Source organism: Mus caroli, unplaced genomic scaffold, assembly GCF_978045245.1.
Source record: "Mus caroli unplaced genomic scaffold, Mus_caroli_1 scaffold_8, whole genome shotgun sequence".
NCBI lineage: Eukaryota > Metazoa > Chordata > Mammalia > Rodentia > Muridae > Mus > Mus caroli.
Window position 1 is genome coordinate 59,667,828 of NW_028227263.1, and position 21,055 is coordinate 59,688,882.

Sequence of the window (21,055 nt, forward strand, 5' to 3'; positions counted from 1 at the left end):
GGTCACTTGATCTTTGACAAGGGAGCAAAAACCATCCAGTGGAAAAAAGACAGCATTTTCAACAAATGGTGCTGGCACAACTGGCGGTTATCATGTAGAAGAATGCGAATTGATCCATTCCTATCTCCTTGTACCAAGGTCAAATCTAAGTGGATTAAGGAACTCCACATAAAACCAGAGACACTGAAACTTATAGAGGAGAAAGTAGGGAAACGCCTCAAAGATATGGGTACCAGGGAAAAATCCCTGAATAGAACAGCAAAGGCTTGCACTGTAAGATCGAGAATCGATAAATGGGACCTAATAAAGTTGCAAAGCTTCTGCAAGGCAAAAGACACCGTCAATAAGACAAAAAGACCACCAACAGATTGGGAAAGGATCTTTACCTATCCTAAATCAGATAGGGGACTAATATCCAATATATATAAGGAACTCAAGAAGGTGGACTCCAGAAAATCAAATAATCCCGTTAAAAAATGGGGCTCAGAACTTAACAAAGAATTCTCACCTGAGGAATACCGAATGGCAGAGTAGCACCTGAACAAATATTCAACATCCTTAATCATCAGGGAAATGCAACTCAAAACAACCCTGAGATTTCACCTCACACCAGTCAGAATGGCTAAGATCAAAAATTCAGGTGACAGCAGATGTTGGCGAGGATGTGGAGAAAGAGGAACACTCCTTCATTGTTGGTGGGATTGAAAGCTGGTACAACCACTCTGGAAATCAGTTTGGCGGTTCCTCAGAATGTTGGACATAATACTACCAGAGGATCTAGCAATACCTCTCCTGGGCATATATCCAGAAGATGTCCCAACCGGTAAGAAGGACACATGCTCCACTATGTTCATAGCAGCCTTATTTATAATAGCCAGAAGCTGGAAAGAACCCAGATGCCCCTGAACAGAGGAATGGATACAGAAAATGTGGTATATTTACACAATGGAGTACTACTCAGCTATTAAAAGGAATGAATTTATGAAATTCCTAGGCAAATGGATGGATCTGGAGGGCATCATCCTGAGTGAGGTAACATATTCCCAAAGGAACTTACACAATATGTACTCACTGATAAGTGGATATTAGCCCCCAAACTTAGGATACCCAAGATATAAGATATAATTTGTTAAACGCATGAAACTCAAGAAGAACGAAGACCAAAGTGTGGACACCGTGCCCCTTCTTGGAATTGGGAACAAAACACCCATGGAAAGAGTTACAGAGATAAAATTTGGAGCTGTGACCAAAGGATGGACCATCTAAAGACTGCCATATCCAGGGATCCATCCCATAATCAGCTTCCAAATGCTGACACCATTGCATACACTAGCAAGATTTTTCTGAAAGGACCCAGATATAGCTGTCTCTTGTGAGACAATGCCGGGGCCTATCAAACACAGAAGTGGATGCTCACAGTCAGCTATTGGATGGATCACAGGGCCCCCAATGGAGGAGCTAGAGAAAGTACCCAAGGAGCTAAAGGGAACTGCACCCCATAGGTGGATCATTATTATGAACTAACCAGTACCCCAGAGCTCTTGACTCTAGCTGCATTTTTATCAAAAGATGGCCTAGTCTGCCATCACTGGAAAGAGAGGCCCATTGGACTTGCCAACTTTATATGCCCCAGTACAGGGGAATGCCAGGGCCAAGGGGTCGGGGTGGGTGGGTGGGGGACTGGGGGGGGGGAGTGTATTGGGGGCTTTTTGGATAGCATTGGAAATGTAATTGAGGAAAATACCTAATTAAAAAAAAAAACAAAAAAAAACAAAACAAAAAAAAAAAAACAATGACTTCATGAAATTCACAGGAAAGTGGATGGAACTTGAAAATATCATCCTGAGAGGGAAGCGGGATGGGATGGGGGTTCCAGATGGAAGACATTGAAAGGGAATAACATTTGTAATGTAAATAAAGAAAATATCCAATAAATGAAAAAGTAAAAAAAAATTATAAATCAAATAATCATATACAAAAGCTTGTTAGATGTGTGTTGGGTGTTCTTTGGCTGATGCATATATTTTAGAAAATTTTTAGTATTTTTAATCACATATTGACTTGGTGGTATAATAGCTGTTTGGTTTTCTTTATTGCCTGTGTCCTTTCTAGCCTGAACCTTACTTGAGTGATGAATGAAATTCAAATATTCATTGCACATATGTATGATCAAAAAGATTCCATATTACCTGGTTTGATCTTCATTTTGTGCAAAAAACTTCATAACTATATCCATTCTGTGTTTTCACATATATTTTCATGTTTATGCTGAAATCATTCATATGCAATGTTTGCATCACTTATACTCCACTATATATTCAACGAATATGCATTCCACATGTGAAGCCTTCAGTCTTGAGAGATAAGGATATCAGTTACTGAACTATTATCTGAGTGAGGCCCTAATAGTTTCAAATTTCTGTTTAAGAAATCAGCTTTAATATCTGAGCTAATATTCACACAAATATAGAGGGGAGAATTCTGTTTCAGTAGATATACTGAGGTATTTATATTTAATACTTGATTTGTAAGCATGCTATGCTGAGAAATTAGATATAATTGTCACAATGATGGGCTTAAAATAGACAAACTCTGGCTGTCCCCTCTTTAAACATATTAAACCATTAATTTAGATTGTTCTATATAGTTTTATGTAGGTTTGGGACAACTGAAATACAATTGCCCATGTGCCTTATATAGATATAAAATCTCAAGAAAAATCTTTCTGTGTAAAATATTCTTTTGGATTGGGAGATGTCTCTACCTATAACATGCTTGCCACAGAAGCTCAAGGACCCTTTTTTTTTTTTTTGTAATTTCAGACACACTATGAATTAGGTGGAAATAGAATTTCCCTTTTCAGTGATAGCTAAAATTATACATACTCAAAATCAATCATGAAGCAATGAATAAAATTCTTGTTAGTGCTCATACCCAAATTAGCCTTCTCACTCAAACTGCTGCAAAACGCTCAGTGATCATCATGAAATAGGTAGCAGATGGTCCATAAGGAAAATGTTGTATATGATCACACTGAATTCGGATTATTATATCTATGTGCTTACAAGAAGAAGCCGTACAAAATATAGCTTGTAGGTTGAGTACGACACAAACAACTCATGCCAAAAATATTTTTGTAATAATAACAGGATGAATAGTTAGTTTCCTTAACTATATTTTTGGGTCAATGTTACTGGACTAAAGTATATAGAGTAACATCAATACAACTTGATTGTTTAAAAGAAATTGTGATATGAAGATTAGTGGGCATGTAAAGACAGCAGCAATCAAAAAACTGAAAAATATTAGAACATGACTAAAATTAATGTTCGAAGTTACAAGATTTAATATAAATGTTTAAATAATTCTTAATTTTGAAATTACAAAAGAATTCCATCCCTTTCCCATTCCCTTTCCTTCTTACAACGACTTTCCCACATATTAATATGTTGTCATCTTTCACATTAATGGGATCATTTTAAAAAATTTAAGTTCCAATCTGATCTGGTGCCCTGAGTAGACCTTGGGCTCTAGCTATGCACCCAGTCCCACAACACCAAGAGGAAGCTCAACTCCTAGGAGCTCTAACATGCCCAGGATCATAGGTGAGGAGGTCACAACATCTGCCCAAACACCGGGAGTAATTGAGACCAGAAGGATTCAGGGATTCAGGAACACCAGCCAAGCCAGTGATATGGACTCCTACTGGTCTGATATGCTGCCCCTGAGCAGACATTAGGTGCTAGTTTTGCACCCAGTCCTACAACACACAGAAGAAGCTCATCTCTCAGGTACTTTAACATTCTCAGAATCACAAGCTCTGAGAAGATTGGTCACACCAAGATTTCAGGATTCAAGAGAGGCAGCTTGACACCGAAGAGCTCTGACACAACCAAGATCTCATGATCAAAGAATTCCAGAATCACAGGATCACAGAGACAGCAGGACTCTGAGGCATTCTGATACAACCATGATAACAGAAGGGACAGACTATAGTCAGAGACAGTGAGGACAAGTAGTACTTGAGATTACCAGATGGAAAAAGGCAAGCATAAGAACATAAACAACAGAAACTAAGGTTATTTGGCATTGTCAGAACCTAGTTCTCCCAACATAGCAAGTCCTGGATATATCATTATACCAGAAAAGCAAGATTGAAAGTCACTTCTCATCATGATGATGGAGGACTTTAAGAAGGACATAAATAACTCCCTTAGTGAAATACAGGAAATCAGTAAAAGGGTAGAAGTGCTTAAAGAGGAAACACAAAGATCCCTTAAAGAATCATAAGAAAACACAACCAAACAGGTGAAGGAATTGAACAAGCCATCCAGGATCTAAAAATAGAAATAGAAACAAAAAAAAAAATCACAAAAAGAGATATCCCTAGAGATAGAAATAGGTCAGGAGTTATAGATACAAGCATTACCAACACAATACAAGAGACAAGAGAGAGAATATCAGGGGCAGAAGATACCATAGAAAACATTGACACAATCTTCTCTCCTGGGTTCCTCTGAGACCAGTCTGCTCAGATCAGTTCACAGACTGCAGAGGGTGAGCAAACAGACTGCAGAAGTAAGACAGCTTCTGAGACAGACTCCCGTTTCAGGCTCCAGACATCCGGGAACCTTCCCCTTCAGAAGAGAGGTGGCCACCCAGGAGGGCTGTGACCCCCAGAGCAGGTGAGGGAGCCATCTTGTCTTCCAGGTTCCTCTTAGACCAGTCTGGGCAGGTGAGAGTGTGGACTGCAGAAAAGACACAGCTTCTGGGACAGGCGGAAGCTACAAAGCTTCTTGGACAGACCCCCATTTCTGGGTGCAGACATCCAGGCACCTTCCCCCCTAGTGGAGAGGTGGTCACCCGGGAGGGCTGTGACCCTCAGAGCACGGGAGGGAGTCATCTTGTCTCCTGGGTCCCTCTGAGACCAGTCTGCTCAGGTGAGAGTGCTGCATGCAGAAGTGACACATCTTCTGGTTTAGGCAGAAGAGTCACAGCTTCTAGGACAGACCCTCATTTTGGGCTCCAGACCTCCAGGCACCTTCCCTGCTAGAGGAGAGGTGACCACCTGGGAGGGCTCTGACCTCCAGAGCAGGTAAGGGAACCATCTTGTGTCTTAGGTCCCTCGGATTTCAGTCACTGCAGGTGAGCACACAGACTGCAGAGGCAACCCATCTTCTGCCACAGGCCCCGTTTTTGGCCTTCATCTTCAGCCAGGAGGCGGGTCGGAATGCTAGACCTCAGTGCACCTTCCGTGCAAGAGGAGAGCTTGCCTGAAGAGAGTACTCTGACAACTGAGACTCAGAAGATTTCTGGACTCCCAGGACAGCTGACAGAGGCTAACAGAATCACAGGAGGAACAGGCTCTAGCCAGAGACAACTATAACAACTAACTCCAGAGATTACCAGATGGCTAAAGGCAAAGGTAAGAATCTTACCAACAGAAACCAAGACCGCTCACCATCATCAGAACCTAGCACTCCCACCTCAGCCAGTCCTGGATACCCCAATACACCCGAAAAGCAAGAGTCAGATTCAGAATTATATCTCATGATGCTGGTAGAGGATCTTAAGAAGGGCATTAATAGCTCACTTAAAGAAATACAAGAGAACACTGCTAAACAGGTAGAAGTCCTTAAAGAATCACAGGAAAACACTGCTAAACAGGTAGAAAGTCCTTAAAGAGGAAACACAAAAATATCTTAAATAATTACAGGAAAACACAAACAAACAGGTGATGGAATTGAACAAAACCATACAAGACCTAAAAAGGGAAGTAGTAACAATAAAGTAAACCCAAAGTGAGACAACTCTGGAGATAGAAACCCTAGGAAGGAAATCAGGAACCATGGATGCGAGCATCAGACACAGAGTACAAGAGATGGAAGAGAGAATCTCAGGTGCAGAAGATTCCTTAGAGAACGTGAGCACAACAATTAAAGAAAATGCAAAATGCAAAAAGATACTAACTCAATACATCAAAAAATACAGGACACAATGAGAAGACCAAACCTACTGATAATAGGGGTAGATGAGAATGAAGATTTTCAATTTAAGGGCCAGCTAATATCTTCAACAAAATTATAGAAGAAAACTTCCCAAACCTAAAGAAAGAGATGCCCATGAACATATAAGAGGCCTACAGAACTCCAAATAGACTGGACCTGAAAAGAAATTCCTCCTGATACACAGTAATCAGAACAACAAATGCACTAATTAAAGATAGAATATTAAAATCAGTAAAGGAAAAAGGTCAAGTAGCATATAAGGCAAACCTATTAAAATTACACCAAACTTCTCACCAGAGAATATGAAAGCCAGAAGATCCTGGACAGATGTTATACAGACCCTAAAAGAACACAAATGCCAGCCCAAGCTGCTATACCTGACAAAACTCTCAATTACCATAGATGGAGAAACCAAAGTATTCCATGACAAAACCATATTAACACAATATCTTTCCATGAATCCAGCCCTTCAAAAGATAATAACGGGAAAACATCAACACAAGGACAAAAACTATACCCTGGAAAAAACAAGAAAGTAATCTTTCAACAAACCTAAAAGAAGACAGCTGCAAGAACAGAATCGCAACTTTAACAACAAAAAACCAGGAAGCAACAATTACTTTTCTTTAATTTCTCTTAACATCAATGGACTTAATTCCCCATTAAAAAGACATAGACTAATCGACTAGTTATACAAACAGGACCCAACATTTTGCTGCTTAGAGGAAACCCATCTCAGGGAAAAAGACAGACACTACCTTAAAGTAAAATGCTGGAAAACAATTTTCCAAGCAAATGGTCCAAAGGAACAAGCTGGAGTAGCCATTCTAATATTGAATAAAATTGACTTTCAACCCAAAGTTATCAAAAAAGACAAGGAGGGGCACTTCATACTCATCAAAGGTAAAATCTACCAAGTTGAACTCTGAATTCTGAATATCTATGCTCCAAATGTAAGAGCATCCACATTCATTAAAGAAACTTTAGTAAAGCTCAAAGCACACATTGTACCTCACACAATAATAGTGGGAGACATCAACATCCCATTCTCACCAATGGACAGATCCTGGAAACAGAAACTAAACAGAGACACATGGACACTAACAGAAGTTATGAAACAAATGGATTTAATAGATTTCTACAGAATATTTTATCCTAAAACAAAAGGTTGGTAATTCTTCTCAGCACCACATGGTATCTCCTCCAAAATTGACCATATAATCGGTCACAAAACAGGCTTCAACAGATACAAAAATATTGAAATTATCCCATGCATCCTATCAGATCTCCACAGACTAAGGCTGTTCTTAAATAACAACATAAATAATAGAAATCCAGCATTGATGTGGAAACTGAACAACACTCTATTCAATGATACCTTGGTCAAGGAAGAAATAAATAAAGAAATTAAAGAATTTTTAGAGTTTAATGAAAATGAACTCACAACATACCCAAATTTATGGGAAACGATGAAGGCAGTCCTACGCGGAACATTTATAGCCCTGAGTGCCTCCAAAAAGACATTAGAGAGAGCATACACTAGCCACCTGAGAGCACATCTAGAAGCTGTAGAACTAAAGGAACCAAGGACAACCAAGAGGAGTAGACAGCAGGAAATAATTAAATTCAGGGCTGAAATCAACCAAGTTGAAACAAAAAGAACTATTCAAGAATCAACGAAACCAGGAGCTAGTTCTTTGAGAAAATCAACAAGATAGATAAACGCATAGCCAGAGTAACTAGAGCGCATAGGGACAGGATTCTAAATAACAAAATCAGAAATGAAAAAGGAGACATAACAACAGAACCTGAGAAAATCCAAAACATCATCAGATCCTTCTACAAAAGGCTATACTCAACAGCACCAGAAAACCTGAATGAAATGGAAAACTTCCTAGAAAGATATCAGTACCAATATTAAATCAGCATAAGATTAATGATCTAAACAGTCCCATTTCCCCTAAAGAAATAGAAACTGTCATCAATATTCTCCCAACAAAAAAAGCCCAGGACTTGATGGGTTTAGTGTAGAATTCTATCAGACCTTCAAAGAAGATCTAATTCCAACTCTCCTTAAAATATTCCACAAAATAGAAACAGAAGGTACTCTTGCTGATTCATTCTATAAAGCCACAATTACTCTGATACCTAATCCAGACAAGATCCAACAAAGAAATAGAACTTCAGACCAATTATGAATATCGATGTAAAAATACTCAATAAAATCCTCACTAACTGACTCCAAGAACACATCAAAACGAACATCCATCATGACCAAGTAGGCTTCATCCCAGGGATACAGGGATGTTTTAATATATGGAAATTCATCAACGTAATACACTATATAAAGAAACTCAAAGATAAAAATCACATGATCATCTCATTAGATGCTGAGAAAGCATTTGACAAAATACAATGCCCATTCATGATAAAAATCTTGGAAAGATGAGGAATTTAAGGCCCATACCTAAACATAATAAAAACAATCTACGGTAAACCAGTAGCCAATATCAAACTAAATTGAGAGAAGCTGGAAGCAATCCCACTAAAACCAGGGACTCAACAAGACTGCCCACTTTCTCCCTACCTATTCAATATAGGATTTGAAGGCCTAGCCAGAGCAATTAGACCACAAAAGGAGATCGAGGGGATACAAATTGGAAACAAAGAAGTCAAAATATCACTATTTGCAGACGATATGATAGTGTATATGTGACCTTAAAAATTCCACCAGAGAACTCCTAAACCTGATAAACAGCTTCAGTGCAGTAGCTGGATATGAAATTAACTCAAACAAATCAATGGCCTTTCTCTATACAAAGGATAAATGGGCTGAGAAATAAATTAGGGAAACAACACCCTTCACAATAGTCACAATAATATAAAATACTTTCATGTGACTCTAACTAAGGAAGTGAAAGATCTGTATGATAAGAACTTCAAATCTCTGAAGAAAGACATTGAAGAAGATCTCAGAAGATGGAAAGATCTCCCATGCTCATGGATTGGTGGGATTAATTCAGTCAAAATGTCTATCCTGCCAAAGCAATCTACAGATTAAATGGAATCCCCATTAAAGACAAAAAGGCCACCAACAGATTGGGAAAGGATCTTTACCTATACTAAATCAGATAGGGGACTAATATCCAACATATGTAAAGAACTCAAGAAGGTGGACTCCAGAAAATCAAATAACCCCGTTAAAAAATGGGGCTCAGAACTGAACAAAGAATTCTCACCTGAGGAATACCGAATGGCTGAGAAGCACTTGAAAAATTGTACAGCATCCTTAATTATCAGGGAAATGCAAATCAAAACATCCCTGAGATTCCACCTCACACCAATCAGAATGGCTAAGATCAAAAATTCAGGTGACAGCAGATGCTGGCAAGCATATGAAGAAAGAGGAACACTCCTCCATTGTTGGTGGGATTGCAAGCTTGGACAACCACTCTGGAAATCAGTCTGTTGGTTTCTCAGAAAATTGGACATAGTACTACCAGAGGATCCCACAATACCTCTCATGGGCATATATCCAGAAGATGTTCTAACCGGTAAGAAGGACACATACTCCACTATGTTCATAGCAGCCTTATTTATAATAGCCAGAAGCTGGAAAGAACCCAGATGCCCCTCCAGAGAGGAATCAATACAGAAAATGTGGTACATTTACTCAATGGAGTACTAATCTGCTATTAAAAAGAATGAATTTATGAAATTCCTAGGCAAATGGATGGACCTGGAGGGCATCATCCCGAGTGAGGTAACCCAATCACAAAAGAACTCACATGATATGTACTCACTGATAAGCAGATATTTGCCCAGAAACTTAGAATACCCAAGATACAAGATACAATTTGTAAAACACATGAAAATCAAGAGGAAAGAAGACCAAGTGTCCACACTTTGCCCCTTCTTAGAATTGGGAACAAACCACCCATGGAAGGAGTTACAGAGACAAAGTATGGAGCTGAGATAAAAGGATGGATCATCTAGAGACTGCAATACCTGGGGATCCATCCCATAATCAGCATCCAAATGCAAACAAAATTGCATACACTAGCAAGATTTTGCTGAAAGGACCCAGATATAACTGGATCTTTTGAGACTATACCGGGGTCAACAAACACAGAAGTGGATGCTCACAGTCAGCTATTTGATGGCCTCCAATTGAGGAGCTAGAGAACGTACCCAAGGAGCTAAAGTGATCTGCAACCGTATAGGTGGAACAAAAATATGAACTAACAAGTACCCCCCAGATCTCATGTCTCTAACTGCATATGTATCAGAAGATACATAGTAGGCCATCAGTGGAAAGAGAGGCCCATTGGTCTTGCAAACTTTATATGCCTCTGTACAGGGGAACGCCATTGCCAAGAAGTGGGAATGGGTGGGTAGGTGAGTGGGTGGGTTATGTGGGACTTTTGGAATAGCACTGGAAATGTAAATGAAGAAAATACCTAATAAAAAAATTTTTAAAAAGGGAAAAAAATTCCAACTCAATTCTTCACTGAGTTAGAAAGGGCAATTTGCAAATTAATCTGGAATGATAGAAAACAGGATAGCAAAAACCATTCACAACAATAAAAGAACCTCTGGTGGAATCACCATGCCTGACCTCAAGCTGTACTACAGAGCCATTGTGATAAAAACTGCATTGTATGGGTACAGCCACAGACAGGTAGATCATTGGAATAGAACTGAAGACCCAGAAAAGAATCCACACACCTATGGTCACTTGATCTTTGACAAGGGAGCTAAAACCATCAAATGGAAAAAAAGATAGCATTTTCAACAAATGGTGCTGTCATAACTGGCATTGAGCATGCAGAAGAATGCGAGTTGATCCATTCTTATCTCTTTGTACAAAGCTCAAGTCTAAGTGGATCAAAGAAGTCCACATAAAACCAGAAACACTGAAATTTATAGAGGAGAAAGTGGTAAAGCCTCAAAGATATGAGCACAGGGGAAAATTCCTAAACAGAGCAGCAATGGCTTATGCTATAATATCTAGAATTGACAAATGGGAGCTCATGAAATTGTAAAGCTTCTGTAAGGCAAAAGACACTGTCAATAAGACACAAAGGTCACCAACAGATTGGGAAATGATTTTTACCAATCCTAAATCTGAAAGGGGACTAATATCCAACATATACAAAGAACTCAAAAAGCTGAACTCCAGAAATACAAATAACCCCATTAAAAGATGCAGGGCAGAGCTAAACAAAGAATTCTCAAGTGAGGAATACCGAAGGGTTGAGAAGCATCTGAAAAAATGTTCACTATCCTTAATCATCAGGGAAATGCTAATCAAAACAACCTTGAAATTCTACCTCACTCTAGTCAGAATGGCTAAGATCAAACATTCATTTGACAGAAGATGCTGGAAAGGATGTGGAGAAAGAGGAACACTCCTCCATTGCTGGTGGGATTGCAAGCTTGTACAAACACTCTGCAAATCAGTCTGGTGGTTCCTCAGAAAATTGGACATAGTACTACGGGAAGGTCCAGCAATACCTCTCCTGGGCATATATCCAGAAGATGTTCCAACTGATAATAAGGTCACATGTTCCACTATGTTCATAGCAGCCTTATTTATAATAGCCAGAAGCTGGAAAGAACCCAGATGTCCTTCAACAGAGGAATGGATACAGAAAAAGTGGTACATTTACATAATGGAGCACTAATCAGCTATTATACGCAATGAATTTATGCAATTCTTGGGCAGATGGATGTATCTGGAGGATATCTTCCTGAGTGAGGTAACCCAATCACAAAAGAAGTCACTTGATATGCACAAACTGATAAGTGCATATTAGCCCAGAAAGTTAGAATACCCAAGATATAGTTTGCAAAACACAAGAAAATCAAGGAGAACGAAGACCAAAGTGTGGATACTTCATTCCTCCTTAGAATTGGGAACAAAACACAGATGGAAGGAGTTACAGAGACAAAGTTTGGAGCTAAGATGAAAGGATGGACGATCCAGAGACTACCCCACCCTTGGATCCATCCCATAATCAGCCACCAAACCCAGACACTATTGCATATGCCAGCAAGATTTTGCTGAAAGGACCCTGATATAGCTATCTCGAGTGAGTCTTTGTCAGTGCCTGACAAATACAGAAGTGGATGCTCACAGTCATTTATAGGATGGAACACAGGGCGCCCAATGTAGGAGCTGGAGAAAGTACCCAAGGAGCTAAAGGGGTCTGCAACACTATAGGAGGAGCAACAATATGAACTAACCAGTACCCCCAGAGATCATGTCTCTAGCTACATATGTAGCAGAAGATGGCCTAGTCAGCCATCATTGGAAAGAGAGGCCCCTTGTTCTTGCAAACTTTATATGCCCCAGTACAGGGAAACACCAGGGCCAAGAAGAGGGAGTGAGTGTGTAGGGGAGCAGGATGGGGGGAGTGTATAGGGAACTTTTGGAATAGCATTTGAAATGTAAATAAAGAAAATATCTTTAAAAAAGAAAAAAAAACATTGACACAACAGTCAAAGAAAATGCAAAAAGCAAAAACTCCTAACACAAAACATCCAAGAAATCCATGACACAATGAGAAGATCAAATATAAGAATATTAGTTATAGAAGTGCGCGAAAACTCCCAACTTAAAGGGCCAGTAAATATATTCAACAAAATTATGGAAGAAAACTTCCCTAACCTAAAGAAAACGACTGCCATGAACTTACAAGAAGCCTACAGAACACTAAATAGATTGATTGGGACAGAAAAGAAGTTCCTCCATTCACATAATAATTAAAACACCTAATGCATAACAGGAAGAAAGAATATTAAAAGCATCAAGGGAAAATGGTCAAGTAACATATAAAGACAGACCTATAAGAATTGCATGAAACTTCTTTCCAGAGACTATAAAAGCCAGAAGATCCCAGACAGATATCATATAGACCCTAAGAGAACAAAAATGCCAGCCCAGGATACTATACCCAGCAAAACTCTCAATTACCATAGATGTAGAAAACAAGACATTCCATGACAAAAACAAATTTACACAATATCTTTCCACAAATCCAGTCCTTCAAAGGATAATAAATGGAAAACTCCAATATAAGCAGGGAAACTACAACCTAGAAAAAGCAAGGAAATAATCTTCTTTTAACAGACAAAAAAGAAGATAGTCACATAAACATAATTCTACCTCTAACAAGAAAAATAACAGGAAGCAAAAATGACTTTTCCTTAATATCTCTTAATATCATTGGACTCAATTCCCCAGTCAAAAGGCATAGACTAACAGACTGGATATGTAAACAGGACTCAACATTTTGCTGCATACAGGAAACCCAAATCCCTAATCTTAACTTTATTCAACCGATTCTGTAAAGGAGAACTAAATATTAGTGTCTTTCTTGTAATGTCTAATGTATTCATACATTCCCCAATAAGATCTCTTAAAGTTTTATTATCTCAAAAGGGATATCACTATATCTGTAATTCAACTAATAGTTATTACTGGCACAACATATTTTAAGAAAGCCCATGCATTTCTTAAAAGGGTTTTGTTCCTTTAAATCATAAATTAGGAAAAGATTTGAAAGTGCTTCATAAATTGTAGATTATTCACTACAACACCATTAGAACAAGCCATGGCCAACCTCTTTCTTTTCCAGGAGAATGTCACTGTAAGCTTATAGAATATTTGATGTCTAGAAATTTGTTAATGACACTGTGGTTCCAATCCACACTTTATTTATTTTAAAAAAAAATAAATTTATTTTAGTATATGTTCAAAAGTAGATCCAAGGTTAAAAAGTGATCTTTAATCAACATTTCTTTTACTCCCTTTTAATACTATTCTCAGCTTCTATGAACATTCACATAGCAGGATCTCTCTCTTATCATAATTGATAATCTAGTGTTTGTGACTTTAAGTATTCCTATAATATAATATACGCCAACATCTTAGCAAAAAATATCACAAAAATCCCACAGTACGTTAAATTTTTTTAGATATATAAAGAATGCTTTATTGCTGCAACTCCTTTTTCAATAAGGCATATTTATTATACATTTTCTTCCTTTACATTTAAAGTGCTACCCCAAAGCCCCCTATACCCTCCCACGGCCCTGCTCCCCAACCACCCACTCCTGCTTCCTGGCCCTGGTATTCACATGTACTGGGGCATATGATCTTTGCAATGCCAAGGGCCTCTCCTCTAGTTGATTGCCGACTAGGCCATCCTTTGCTACATATACAACTAGAACCACAGCTCTGGGGAGTACTGGGTAGTTCACATTGTTGTTCCTCCTATAGGGTTGCAGATCCCTTTAGCTCCTTGGGTACTTTCTCTAGTTCCTTCATTAGGAGCCTTGTGTTCCATCCAATAGATGACTGTGAGCATCCACTTCTGTATTTGCTAGACATTGGCATAGCCTGACAAGAGAGAGCTATGTCAGGGTCCTGTCAGCAAAATCTTTCTGACATATACAATAGTGTCTGGGTTTAGTGGTTGTATATGGGATGGATACCATGGTGAACAGTCTCTGGATTGTCTTTCCTTCCATCTCAGCTCTGAACTTTGTCTCTGTAACTCCTTCCATAGGTACTTTGTTCCCCATTCTAAGAAGGAGCAAAGTATCCAAACTTTGGTCTTCTTTCTTCTTGAGTTTCATGTGTTTTGAAAATTGTATCTTGGATATTCTAAGTTTCTGGGCTAATATCCACTTATCAGTGAGTGCATATCATGTGTGTTCTTTTATGAATTGGTTACTTCACTCAGGATGATATCCTCCAGATGCATCCATTTGCCTAAGAATTTCATGAATTCATTGTTTTTTTAATTGCTGAGTCGTACTCCATTATGTAAATGTACCACAATTTCTATTTCCATTCCTCTGTTGAGGGACATCTGGGTTCTTTCCAGGTTCTGGCTATTATAAATAAGGCTGCTGTGAACATAGTGGAGCATTTGTCCTTTTTACTGGTTGGGACATCTTCTGGGTATATGCCCAGGAGCAGAATTGTTGGATCTTCCGGTAGTACTATGTCGAATTTTCTGAGAAACCTCAGGACGTATTTACAGAGGGGATGTATCAACTTGCAATCCCACCAACAATGGGGGAGTGTCCCTCTTTCTCTACATCCTAGCCAGCATCTGCTGTCACCTGAATTTTTGAACTTAGCCATTCTGACTGGTGTGAGGTGGAATTTCAGAAGTGTTTTGATTTTCATATCCCTGATGATTAAGAATATCGAACATTTTATTCAAGTGCTTCTCAGCCATTTGGTATTCCTCAGTTCAGAATTCTTTGTTTAGCTCTGTACCCTATTTTTAATGGGGTTATTAGATTTTCTAGAGTCCATCTACTTGAGTTCTTTATATACATTGAATATTAGACCCTTATCTGATTTACGATTGGTAAATATCCTTTCCCAATCTTTTGGTGGCCTTTTTGTTTATTGACAGTGTCTTTTACCTTACAGATCTTTGCAACATTATGAGGTCCCATTTGTCAATTCTAGATCTTACAGCACAAGCCATTGCTGTCCTGTTCAGGAATTTTCTCCCTGTGCCCATATCTTCAAGGCTTTTCCCTACATTCTCCTCTAAAAGTTTCAGTATCTCTGGTTTTATGAGAAATTCCTTGATCTACTTAGACTTGAGCTTACTACGACGAATTAAGAATTGATCAATTTGCATTCTTTTACATGAAAACTGCTGGTTGTATGAGCACCATTTGTTGAAATTGCTGTCTTTTTTCCACTGCATAGTTTTAGCTCCCTTGTCAAAGATCAAGTGATCATAAGTGTGTGGGTTCATTTCTGTGTCTTCAATTCTATTCCATTGGTCTACCTGTCTGTTGCTGTACCAGTACTATGCAGTTTTTATCACAATTGCTCTGTAGTACAGCTTTAAGTCATCCATGGTCATTCCACCAGAAGTTCCTTTATCCTTGATAAGATATTTTTGCTATCCTAGGTTTTTTGTTATTCCAGATTAATTTGCAAATTGCTCTTTCTATTTTGTAGAATTGCTTTGGAATTTTGAATGGGATTGCATTCAATCTGTTCGTTGCTTTTAGCAAGATAGCCATTTTTACAATATTGATCCTGCCAATCCATAAGCATGGGATATCTTTCCATCTTCTGAGGTCTTCTTTGATTTCTTTCTTCAGAGACTTGAAGTTCTTATCATACAGATCTTTCACTTCCTTAGCTAGAGTCACAACAAGGTATTTTATATTATTTGTGAAGAGGGTTGTTTCCCTAACTTCTTTCTTAGCCTGTTTATTCTTTTTTTCTTTTCTTTTTTTTTTAAATTATAATTAATTAATTCTCATTTACATTTCCAATGCTATCCCAAAAGTTCCCCCTACCCTCCCCCCAACCCCCTACCCACCCACTCCCACTTTTTGGCCCTGGCGTTCCCCTGTACATATAAAGTTTGCAAGTCCAAATGGGCCTCTCTTTCCAGTGATGTCTGACTAGGCCATTTTTTGATACATATGCAGCTAGAGTCAAGAGCTCCGTGGTACTGGTTAGTTCATAATGTTGTTCCACCTATAGGGTTGCAGATCCCTTTAGCTCCTTGGGTATTTTCTCTAGTTCCTCCATTGGGGGCCCTGTGATCCATCCAATAGATGACTGTGAGCATCCACTTATGTGTTTGCTAGGCCCCGGCGTCGTCTCACTAGAGACAGCTATATCAGGGTCCTATCAGCACAATCTTGCTAGTGTATGCAATGGTGTCAGCGTTTGGAGGCTGATTATGGGATGGATCTCTGGATATGGCACTGTTTATTCTTTGTATAGAGAAAGGACACTGATTTGTTTGAGTTAATTTTATATCCAGCTACTTCACTGAAGCTATACATTACATTTAGGACTTCTCTGGTGGAATTTTTAGGATGACTTATATATACTCTCATTTCATCTGCAAATAGTGATATTTTGACTTCTTCCTTTCCAATTTGTATTCCCTTGACCTCCTATTGTTGTCTAATTTCTCTGGCTAGGACTTTGAGTTATATATTGAATAAGTAGGGAGAAAGTAGGCAGCCTTGACTAGTCCCTGATTTTAGTGGGATTGGTTCCTGCTTCTCTACATTTAGTTTGATGTTGGCTACTGGTTTGCTATAGATTGCTTTATGTTTAGGTATGGACCTGAAATTCCTTATCTTTCCAAGACCTTTATCCTGAATGGGTGTTGGATTTTGTCAAATGCTTTCTCCACACCTAACAAGATGATCATGTGATTTTTGTCTTTGAGATTGTTTATATAGTGGATTACGTTGATGGATTTCCATATATTAAACCACCCCTGCATCACTTGGATGAAGCCTACTTGGTCATGATGGATGTTCGTTTTGAAGTGTTCTTGGATTCGTTTTGAGAGGATTTTATTGAATATCTTTGCATTAATATTTATAAGGAAAATTGGCCTGAAGTTCTCTTTCTTTGTTGGATCTTTGTGTGGTTTAGGTATCAGAGTACCTGTGGCTTCATAGAATGAATTGGGTAGAGTAAATTCTGTTTCTATTTTTTTGGAATATTTTAAGGAGAGTTGGAATTAGGTCTTCTTTGAAGGTCTGGTAGATCTCTGTACTAAACCCATCAGGTCCTGGGCTTTTATTTTTCGGGTAGGAGACTATTATGAGAATTTCTATCCCTTTAAGGTATATGGGACTTTTTAGATCATTAATCTGATCGTGATTTAACTTTGGTACCTGTTGTCTTTCTAGAAAATTGTCCATTTCATCCAGATTTTCCATTTTTGTTGAGTAAAGGCTTTTATAGTAGGATGTGATGATTTTGGATTTCCTCAGTTTCTGTTATTATGTCTCCGTTTTCATTTCTGATTTTGTTAATTAGGATGCTGTCTCTGTGCTCTCTAGTTAGTCTGTCTAAAGGTTTATCTTGTTGATTTTCTCAAAGAACTAGCTCCTTTTTGGTTGATTCTTTGTATGGTTCTTTTTGCTTCTACTTGGTTGATATCAGCCCTGATTTTGATTATTTCCTGACATATACTCCTCTTGGGTAAATTTACTTCTTTTTGTTCTAGAGGTTTCAGGTGCACTGTCAAGCTGCTAGTGTATGCTCTCTCCAGTTTCTTTTTGGAGGCACTCAGAGTTATGAGTGTTCATCTTGGACTACTTTCCTTGTGTCTCATAAGTTTGGGTATATTATTCATTCATTTTCATTAAAATATAGAAAGTCTTTAATTTCTTTTAATTCTTCCTTGACCAAGTTATCATTGAGTATTGTTCAGCTTCCACATGTGTGTGGGTTTTCCTTGTTTATATTGTTATTGAATATCAGCTTTAGTCCATATTGATCTGATAGCATGCATGGAATTATTTCAATTTTCTTTTATCTGTTGCGGCCTGTTTTTTGACCTATTATTTGGTCAATATTTGAGAAGGTACCATGAGGTGCTGAGAAGAAGGTTTATCCCTGTGTTTTAGAATAAAATATTTGATAGATATCTGTTAAATCAATTTGTTTCATAACTTCTGTTAGTTTCAATGTGTCTCTGTTTAGTTTCCATTTCCATGATTTATTCATTGATGAAACTGGGGTGTTGACTCACCTACAATTATTGTGTGGGGTACAATGTGTGCTTTGAGCTTAAGTACAGTTTCTTTAATGAATGTAGATGCCCTTGAATTTGGAGCATAGATGTTCAGAATTGAGAGTTCCTCTTGGTAAATTTTAACTTTGATGAGTATAAAGTGCCCTTCCTTATTATTTTTGATAATTTTGGGTTGGACATCGATTTTATTAAATATTAGAAGTGCTATTCCAGTTTGTTCCTTGGGACCATTAAAACTTTTCTCCAGCCTTTTACTCTGAGGTAGTTTCTGTCTTTGTCACTGAGGTAGGTTTCCTGTGTGCAGCAAAATGTTGGTTACATATTCTGTCTGTTAGTCTATGTCTCTCTAATGCGGAATCGAGACCATTGATATTAAGAGATATTAAGGAAAAGTCATTGTTGTTTCCTGTTATTATTATTATTATTATTATTTTAGAGTTGGGATTCTGTTCAAGTGGCTATCTTCTTTTAAGTTTGTTGAAAGATTACTTCCTTGCTTTTTCTAGGGTATAGTTTGCCTCCTTGTATTGTATTTTTCTTTTTATTACCCTTTGAAGGGCTGGATTTGTGGAAAGATATTGTGTAAATTTGGTGTTGTCATGGAATACCTTCGTTTCCCCATCAATGATAATTGAGAGTTTTTCTTTGTTTAGTAGCCTGGGCTGGCATTTGTGTTCTCTTAGGGTCTGTATAACAACTGTTCAGGATCATCTGGCTTTCAAAGTTTCTGGGGAGAAGTTAGTTGTAATTGTGATAGGTCTGCCTTTATATGTTACTTTACCTTTTCCCTTACTCCTTTAAATATCCTGTCCTTGTTTTATGCATTTGGTATTTTATTTATTATGTGACAGGAGGCATTTCTTTTCTGGTCCAAACTATTTGGAGTTCCATAGGCTTCTACAAGAAGCCTATGTTCATAGGCTTCTCTTTCTTTAGGTTGGGGAAGTTTTCTTCTATAATTTTGTTGAAGATATTTACTGGTCCTATAAGTTGGAAATCTTCCTTCTCGTCTATACCTATTATCCTTAGGTTTGATCTTCTCATTGTGTCCTGGATTTCCTGGATGTTTTGGGTTAGTATCTCTTTGCATTTCACATTTTCTTTGATTGTTGTTTTAATGTGTTCTATGCTATCTTCCGCATTTGAGATTCTCTCTTATATTTCTTGTATTCTGTTGATGATGCTTGCATCTATGGTTCTTGACTTTTTTCCTAGGTTTTCTATTTCCAGAGTTGTCTCCCTTCCTTATTTCTTATTGTTTCTACTTCCATTTTTATATCCTGGATGGTTTTTGTGATGGTTTGTATATTCTTGGACTAGGGAGTGGCACTATTTGGAGGTGTGGCCTTGTTGGAATAGGTGTGTCACTGTGAATGTGGGCTTAAGAGCCTCACCCTAGTTGCCTGGAAGTCAGTCTTCCACAGACTTCCATTGGAAGTCAGCCTTTGGATGAAGATATAGAACTCTCAGCTAAGCCTGTGCCATGTCTGCCTGGATACTGCCATGCTCCCACCTTGATGATGATGGACTGAACCTCTGAACCTGTAAGCCAGCCCCAATTAAATGCTGTTTTTATGAGACTTGCCTTGGTCGTGGTGTCTGTTCACAGAAATAAAATCCTAACTAAGAGAGTTTTGTTCAATTCCTTCATCTGTTTGGATGTATTTTTCTGTAATTCTTTAAGGGATTTTTGTGTTTCCTCTTTAAGGGCTTCTACCTGTTTTCCTATGTTCTCATGTATTTCTTTAAGGGAGTTATTAATGTCCTTCTTTTAGTCCTCCATCATCTTCATGAGAAGTGACTTTAGATCCATATATTGATTTTCTGGTGTGATGATATATCCAGGACTTACTATGATAGGAGGGATGGGTTCTGATGATGCCAAGTAACCTTGGTTTCTGTTGCTTCTGTTCTTATGCTTGGCTCCCACCATCTGACTATCTCAAGTGCTCCCTGCCCTCGATAGATCTGATTGGAGCCTGTCCTTCCTATAATCCCAGTTGAGTCAGAACTTCTCAGAGTCCTATGATTCTCTGATCCTGTGATCCTGAGATTCTGGGTGTGTCAGAGTTCTTGGCAGTCTAACTTCCTCTGCAACCCTGAGATCCTGGTTTGACCAAGCTCCTGGGATCCTGGGATCCTAAAATCCTGGGTGTGTTAGAGTGCCTAGAAGTGGTACCTCCTCTAGGGACCAAGGGTCAGTCTGCTGAGTTTGAAACCAAGATAGACCAATGTCAACTAGAAGGAAGCCAAGCAACTGGTCAGGCAGGGCACCTGTGTCCCTTCTCCTGCTGGTCTCAGGCACTCGCAGTTGTGTTGGAATAGATGTTGTGTTCCACTCAACTAAGATCCTGGGCGTGCTAGGGCACCTGGGGTGTGAAGAGTCCACTGGAAACTATTGGACTGTCAGCCGCGTTTGAGTTCAGTGTTGCCCAGTGCTGGTGCTGACCAGAAGGATCAGAATTTAACAATTCATAATGG